At 43.1% G+C, this 8,896-nt stretch overlaps 1 protein-coding gene across 2 annotated transcripts in view; it reads right to left on the bottom strand.

Moving 5' to 3' along the window:
• Positions 1–8,896, bottom strand: part of LOC119430789 (RNA binding protein fox-1 homolog 2) — a 128,251-nt gene that overhangs the window by 81,407 nt on the left and 37,948 nt on the right. The gene's annotated exons all lie outside the window — the stretch shown is intronic.

Genomic DNA, 8,896 nt, shown 5'->3' with positions numbered 1-8,896 from the left:
GACCTGGCACCTGCTCACAGTGCCAAAACCACTGGTAAATGGTTTACTGACCATGGTATTACTGTGCTCAATTGGCCTGCCAACTCTCCTGACCTGAACCCCATAGAGAACCTGTGCGATATTGTGAAGAGAAAGTTGAGAGACGCAAGACCCAACACTCTGGATGAGCTTAAGGCCGCTATCGAAGCATCCTGGGCCTCCATAACACCTCAGCAGTGCCACAGGCTGATTGCCTCCATGCCACGCCGCATTGAAGCAGTCATTCATGCAAAAGGATTCCCAACCAAGTATTGAGTGCATAACTGAACATGATTATTTGAAGGTTGGTGTTTTTTGTATTAAAAGCACTTGTCTTTCATTGGTGGGATGAAATATGCTATTTTTTTGGGACAGGCATTTTGGGTTTTCATGAGCTGTATGCCATAATCATCAGTATTAAAACAATTAAAGACCTGAAATGCACCACCTGGTGGTGGATGGGTTAAATGCAGAGACTAATTTCGCCATTGTATGGAAACATACAGTGCTGACATTGTGATGACATTATTATTATTATTATTAAATATTTCAGTTGGTGTGCAATGAATCTGAAATATATGAAAGTTTCATTTTTATCATTACATTATGGAAAATAATGACCTTTATCACAATATGCTAATTTTTTGAGAAGGACCTGTATCATGTGCTACTTTGCATGTCAAAGTTCACACAAAGTATTATTACTAGTATTTTGTAGGAATGTGCAGTGATTTTGGAATATTCAAAGTCTAGTCAAAATGGCTCAATTAGAATAATTAGCTCAGTCTTATATTTTTTAATTACACCTACACTTGGTCATGACACGCCAAGTTATTTTTTCCAAGTTGAGGTGCGTTATTAGTTTTTGTTTTTTTATTCCCTCGACTGAACACCTACCATCTACACCCGTCCTAAAAAGGAAAAAAGCGAAACAACGGCGTGTCGCCAGCGTCTGTTTTTGCTACAGTTGTTTTTTTTTTTTTAGAATTATAAAATGAGTAGTCAGTTTACTGACAGAATACGAGCATCGTACCGGGGAAAGTGAAATAAAATAAAGATAGTCAGCTAGCAAGATTTGCACCAGGACGCCTTTTAAGAGGTTTTTCAGCTGCAGGACTATGAGTGCAACAAACCTTAATTTCACAGTGTGGGAACAGTTTTTTGTTGTTGTTTTGTTTAGCAAAAACATAAATTAGGTAGGGCAGCACGGTGGCGCAACTGGTAGAGCTGCTGCCTCTCAGTGAGCAGGTCCTTGGTTCAAACCCCGGTCCAGGGGCCTTCTGGGTGGAGTTTGCATGTTCTCTCCGTGCATGCGTGGGTTTTCTCCGGGTACTCCGGTTTCCTCCCACAGACCAAAAACATGCATGTTAGGCTGATTGGTAACTCTAAATTGTCCCTAGGTGTGAGTGAGAGAGTGAATGGTTGTTTGTCTCGTTTGTCTCTATGTGTCCCTGTGATGGACTTGTGACCCATCCAAGGTGTACCCCGCCCCTCGCACAGTGATTGCTGGACATGGGCACCAGCGACCCCCGTGACCCAAAATGGAATAAGCGGGTAAAGATGATGGATGGATGGATAAATTAGGTAATGTTAAGACGTTTTCTCTGCTTTTTAAATGGTTTATTGTTGTGCCGACACTTGCACTATATTAGTTAACCCTGCTAACTAATACAGTGCAATATACAGTATATTATAACTAATATACTAAAAATAAAACCCACGAGTTGTGAGACGTATGAATCGCTGCAAGTTGGACTTAAATTAGTAAAGGTGTCTGATAGGTGGGGGGTAGGGATGCACGATATTGGATTTATGGGCGATATCTGACATGCCGATATGTTGAAACTTATTTGACAGATAACCGATGCAGATATCAGATATTTTATATACGTTCCTTTGCCAGAACATATCCCTCTTATTTAGGCTTATTTGCTACAAAAATTGTGCAACAGCTGTAAGAGCTGGTGACATATATTCAGTAACAGATATGCATAGCACTTATATTAAATGAAAAATGTTAAATGTTATTTATTAGCATTAGTCACCTGCGATGCTGTCTCACTTGTGGAGGCTTGTTCCAGGTTCCTAGCTGCAGTGTGGGATCCTCTGCACTCCTGTGCATGAAGGACAGACTTTTTGAGTTCAAAGTTTTTGTCTATCCATTGTGCCGTAAGACTAATCATGCTAACGAGGCTAACACGACGTCCAAATGTCTGTGGTAAAACTCACCCAAGTGCTATGGGCTATTAGCTTCTCAATGACGTCGGAAATGACGGCTTGTAACTTGGGTAACGTTACGTCGGAAAAAATCTCCGACTGCGGACGATGTAGCGAGGCTCAACGGAGTCCATAAATCTTCGGAATCTGACATCCTCACCAACGAAAAATAAACTTCCACACAGCAGACATTCTGAATTTTCCTCTCCGCCGTGAAATCGGGTAGACATATGTGACGTCATCACGTTGTGCTGCCGCTGCAGGCAAAAACAGCGCCTTTTATGTTGGCGAGTTGTTTTAATGGAATGGCCGATGTCCGATAATGAACTTTAACGTTAATATATATATATATATATATATATATATATATATATTATTATTATTATTTTTAATTTACCCTTTATTTATACAGGTAGTCTCATTGAGCCACGAGAACTCATTTTCAAGAGAGACCTGTTTAGGGAGCAGATGGTGGGGGTTAAGGGCCTTGCTCAGGGGCCCAGAGTGGGACGAATGAGGGTGGAGGGAGGTGTGGGTGTTCCAACTTTTCCACCCACACTTTTTTGATGTTGACCGTACTGGGAGATGAATCTGCGACTTTCCGATCACAGGCCCATCTTCTAACCTCTGCTCCACCACTCCCCCATATCCACTCCCTCAATATCAGCCGATACCGATACCATGCCGATAATATTGTGCATCCCTAGTGGGGGGATTATCAAATATGGACCAGACGAACATTCAAAGAAAAATAAGACATTCAAAGAAGTTCTGCCTAATAAAACATCTCTAGTATGTGTTGGGATCATTTCCATCTGTTACCACATCAAATGTTACTTTAAAATGCTACCCACTTTAAAAGATCTGAACGATCCTTTAAGCTGTAATTTCTGCTAAATAACGACTATTAGCAAGCTCATAAGCTAATAACTGCCATGATACCTAGCAAACCTTCTCTTAGCATTAGCATTAAAATGGGAAACTCCACCAAGTGTTAGCTTGATGCACAACTTTCACCAAAACACGACCACAAACAACTTCTGCACACCTGGCTCATCACAGAGACGAACTGATTACACTTTAATGATGAGTAACATTAAGAGCATTTTCTTCTCTACAAATCTGATGACCTGATTAGATTTCTGACTTTTGCTTATAAATACTTAAATATATTTTACTCTCTCTGAGGTCCTTTACATCTCTCTCCCCCTCACTTAGACATTTTTTTTCCAGATATACAAACTGAAAATGAAGTGAAGCATCAAATATATTCATATTACCAGGTAAGTGCCTCATTTTGTTCAGTGTTTGTCTTCAGGACTGGACTCATCTATTTGTCTTTCAGTCGGCACACACAGACTCCGTGTCACGCTCAAACGGCTGGTTTTGATGAGAGTTAGACTTCGCTCACAGTTTATGAAAGTATGGATGGTGCAGGGCATTCATTTGTTTGTGTTTGAATGTTTGGCTTATGATTTATTGATTGCTTACATATTATTCATGAATGACAAATAAAACCTTCTATAATGTAGTTCTCTGCAGATGTATACGCTTGTAAAACATCAAAGGTTTACTTGTGATTCCTAGAGTTTCTAGAAGCAGAATGCTTATATTTAAAAGCTTTCAGTTCTCAGGCTCCTCTCTTGTGGAACCAACTTCCAGTTGAGGCTGACATCTTGTCTACTTCTAAAACTAGACTTAAGTCTTTCCTTTTTATAACTCCTATAGTTAGGGTTGGCTTGGGTTTCCTGAACTATCCCTTAGTTATGCTGCTATAGACTTAAGACTACTTGAGGACAAACTGACCACATCTCCTCACTCTGTTGCAGACTTTACTCACTCTACTCTCCATGTGTGTTATTTCGGCATGAACATGTTTTTTTTGTCTTTCTCCCCATAGAACTTACATGTGCACCACCAGCCACTCTGTCTGTTTCTCCTTCCTGTCTCCTCTAACTCCAGCCAGTCAAGATACATGCTGCCTATCCTGAGCCTGAATCTGCTGGAGGTTTATTCCTGTTAAAAGGGAGTTTTTCCTTTCCACTGTCACCTATGACCTGCTCAGGATGGGAGACTGAGACAAAGTGGAGATTTAACTCAATCTGATGGCTTTCTTAGATGCATAACTTTAACTAGTTGGTAAATAATATATGAGAATGCTTTTGTAATGTCCTGAATAAAACGTTTGTGCTAAACTAGCACTATAAAAATAAATTACCGATAATTACCTAATTTAAATTCTGAGCAGATGGTTGCGTCTTTTTAATTTTTACGAGTAAAGTTTATGCTGGCTAAATGTTCTCTGTGTGACTGGCGTCTTGAGTTTGTGTCACAGGATCACATTTATCTGTAACTAAATGCACCAAAAATGGCACAACTGGTAGAGCTGCTGCCTCTCAGCAAGCAGGCTATCATGGTTGAAATCCCGGTCCAGAGGCCTTTCTGGGTGGAGTTTGCATGTTCTTTCCATGCATGCCTGGGTTTTCTCCGGGCACTCTGGTTTCCTCCCACAGACGAAAACATGCATGTTAGGCTGATTGGTAACTCTAAATTGTTCCTAGGTGTGAGTGAGAGAGTGAATGGTTTGTCTTGTTTGTCTCCATCGTCCCTGTGATGGACTGGAGACCTGTCCAGGGTGTTCCCCGCCTCTCGCACAGTGATGGCTGGATATGGGCACCAGCGGCCCCCATGACCCAAAAAGAAAGAAGTGGGTAAAAGATAATGGAGGGATGGATGGATGCACCAAAAATAAAACCCAAACTGGCAGATTTCAGTCGTCGACTGACTAATGCGTCTTTGTTGTAAGAGAAAGAGCTGCTCATAATCCGAAAGGCATTGTGCTCTTAAACAGAAAGTTCAGAACTTTTGAGCAAGGGTTCTGTGGAAAGGCTGTGAACAATAAAAATCTTACCTGCTGTAGATAGTTTTTTGAAAAACTGCTTAATTCTGACAAGATTGTTGAACTAATGGCTAGTCTTAAGAGGTGTCAAGACCAAAGTGGGTTACTGTTTTACTGTAGCCAACTGTAGATAAATAAAAATGTTGCACTTATTGTTGTAAATTCAACATCTTCTATTGTATGATTAACCCTAAAATTAGATAACAAAAAGAAAAACAAGTAAAATAGAGACTTTATTTTGGTACTAGCCTCCTGCAAAAACTATTATATTCTATTAGACTAGAATGGCAGTTCCCAAAGTTTGGGATCCCAACAAGTCACAAAATATCATATTTTTGGCCTTGAGATGATTTTTTTAGAATGCAAAAATGAGTTTACAATTATTTAAAACTTTAAATTTTGAAAAATTTACAATTGTCAGGTCTCTCTTGTAAATGAGTTCACGATGCTCAATGGGATTAATCTGTATAAATAAAGGTTGAATGAATAACTAACAAGGTTTTGCCAAAATTGTTACGAAATAAGAGATTTGTTGTAAGTAAGCTAATAACAATAGCGTTATGATAGTTGTCATTATGCCCTTGTTAGTTTAGTCTGATTGCACTGTTTGAAGACTTGAACTAAAGCTAGTTGGGGGTCACAAACCAATGCTATTGTTATTAGGCTGGTCAGCAGCAGAACCATTGGACCAGAAGACACTGAATACAAGTTCTACTTTTTGACTTATTTGGTGGGAGAACTACCCCCCACAGTGCAGTAAAGTGTCCATGACGGCTCATGTGTTGTTGCTTTCGAGCCCCAACGTTGATGACTCAAGAACCATCTCATTCGACTGCTGATGAGTCAGTCCTGGACTTGACAAGTCATGATGCAACCAGACAGAAATATAGTAACTTGGATTTTATTACAGCACTTTAAAGGCTTGACATCTTGAACTTTGAGATTTTAATATTCAGAAAATATGCAAGTGCCACGGCGTTAAAGCGCAACTCTAACAGTACCTCTGTCAGTCACTCTATAGTCTGCTTAGTGTTGTTGCTCAAACAGACCAGAGCCAGCAGAAGGACGGACTACCCCGGCTGTTACAGCTCCTTCTGCCAGACAGAAATAGAAGCGGGAATACGGGCCAAAAACAAACCTTGTATTTGTGTTGCGCGGTTGGCCTTTTCAGGGGAGATCCATTCTGGCTGCATCTCAGCAGTCTCCTCTCTACCTGATACACTGTGTCAATAGCCGGGTATATGCTTACAGTATGTGCTGGTGTGCCGCCTTTTTTTCTTCTTCTGCTCTCTCATCCCATCAAGCTATGAGCCTTTTGCTGACTGCGAGTGCCTTTTGAGATTCCGGTCAGGATAAAAGCATCTATTGAATAAATGCACTCAAATGGGAGGATGAGGAGGAACACAAAGACTCAAAAGAAGGCTAGTCTTGGTCAATTGGAAGAGAGCAAACTTGACGCAGTGCATCTGTGTCAGCACTCAGGTCGATGTAAGGTCTGTTTAAGAGTACACCCCCCTCCGTCTCCACTCCCCCCACCCCCAGTGTTAGAACGTTAAGGGGTTGTGTAAGTGTATGTGTTGGCTCGGCAGTGCCAGTGACTCAGAGCGGTAGCTGTAGCTTGGCTTCGTTTCGGGTCAGTTAGCAGCACCAAAGTGCGTCTGAGGCGGCATGTAATAAAGTGTGCTCGTCTCACCATGCTCCACTAGGGGAAAGGAGCAGAGGAAAGGAACGAAGGAGAAGAAAGAACAGAAAGAAGAATTTTTAAAAAAGCACGATTAACAAATAACTAGGCCAGCGCCGGGTCATTTCACATGAATAATGACATTTGAAGGATCCTACTTCCTCCGGCTGCCAGCGTTACTCCATAGGCCAATTCAACAAACACGACCATGGAAAGTGTGATTCATGTCTTCAACATCGCCTCACATTTTGGCTCAAAAATCAGATTAACTGGAGAGAATGGGGAGGGGAGAGCAGGGGGGTTCCAATGTTCAGATCCCAGTTTGGTTTTTGGGTCTGTGCCGTTGCCGACCCCCCCCAAAAACGCTGCAAATGCAAACAGCTGGAGAAACGTTCACGACGTGTCTGCAGCACAGAAGAGAGCCAAGAGACACCCTCATGGTAAATTATTCTGTCCCACATCTACCCCCTCCTCCACCATCTTTCTGCCTCCCCCCCCCCCGCCCTCTCGTCTTCGTTCTTCCCCTCTCTTCTCTCACTACTGTTCATCTTTTCCTCCCACTCTCTTTCTCTGATGTGTGCTTCACTTCTTTACGCTTCATAAAATCCAGACGGGACCCTCGCATACGTCCCGCCCCCACACGTGTCAATCAAGCCCATTTGCCTCATAGCAACAGGGTATCAGTGGACACTAAGCTCCTCCCACCACGCTCTTTTCCATCTCCTTATAGGGTAACGTGTCTGCTTGTCAAACGAACACCTCCCCCCGATCCTTTGCCTTGTAGGGGTCTCCCCTTCCATGCATGGATTTTGCAGGCGTCTTCTCTTCCTCAAACACGAGGTACACACACTAATACACAGCCGTCAAGTTTCCGTGTCATCTCCATGCTTAATGCACCACTAATCCCACTGCAGCGCAGCCTTTTATGAAAGATACAGTAAACACTGCAAAACAAAAGCGAAAATGAGCTGGGGGTGAAGACAAACACATGTGCAGGTGAGCACACATAAACTCAGACAGATAGGTGTTTACCCAGCCTTCACAAAAAGTTTAGGCCTGACCCTGAAACCAGTTCGGCTTGTTTAGGAAAGGCTCTGTATGAATACAACACGTGTCCTGTCGTCCAGTTTGCCTCCTTTTATTGTACACAAGCCAGCTGGAAGACAGTGTTGTCACAGTCAACACCACCCTTTGAAGAGTCAGTGAGGACAGCCCCTGCCCCCTACCTGTTTCAGGTTGAAGAGCGTCACAGCGAGACCCTGTCAGAGCAGTTAGAAGGCAGCTGCTAAGGAGGCAGAACTGTCACAGCAGCTCAAAGTTGAACTGTCCTCTCGGGGTCCAAAAGGCACCTAACCTCTTGCGGATTTCTCCCCACTCTCCATTTCTCCTTGTGCCTCAAACCAATTGCTAACAATCGGCACAAAATGAGTCTCATGCAAGTTGCCACGGCAACACGGCTCATTGGGATCATTTAACAGCCATCATTGTAAACCCAGTGAAAAATCAATAACAAGACTTGGAGGGTGGAAGCAGGCCGGGTAAAAGGGGGTGAGGAGGAAGGATTTAAAACCTCATGGCCTGTTTACAGTTTATGCAAGCGTGGCAGTATGGGCTCGGCTTCTGAGGCAGGTAGGCGACTCTCCCTCGCCTTGGGGCACACGCTTAGGTGGGGCTTGAGAAAATATTTCAGTCTCCTGCGCCTGATCTGCTGCTCTCGCTCTTGTGGAAAAGGCCAACGTTATAAGCTCAAGTAGCGCTATCGCAGAGCTAATAAATCACCCCCCGTCATGCGGCACCTTTTGCACGGTTACACGCTCATAAGTGCAGAGTCAGCTCTACGGCGTGTAACGGCATCACCGAGCACCTCTCTCCAGTCGCAGTACCGCCACAGTTTTCCTGCTGCTCTCCACATCCATATCCTCTTTGAGTGTCCTCACCTACGATGCTACAATGGTCCGAGGGTGCCCCCGTCACCTTAATCTATTTCCTGTTCCCGTTCCTTCTTTCTCCTCCAGCCCATCCCCCTTCATTCTCCTCCTTCTCTCTCTTCCAGGGGCTCTTAAAGGAAAACATTGAGATAA

The sequence above is a fragment of the Nematolebias whitei genome, chromosome 3, assembly GCF_014905685.2.
Source record: "Nematolebias whitei isolate Nwh7 chromosome 3, NemWhi1, whole genome shotgun sequence".
Classification (NCBI taxonomy): domain Eukaryota; kingdom Metazoa; phylum Chordata; class Actinopteri; order Cyprinodontiformes; family Rivulidae; genus Nematolebias; species Nematolebias whitei.
This window is presented reverse-complemented; position numbering and strand designations above follow the sequence as displayed.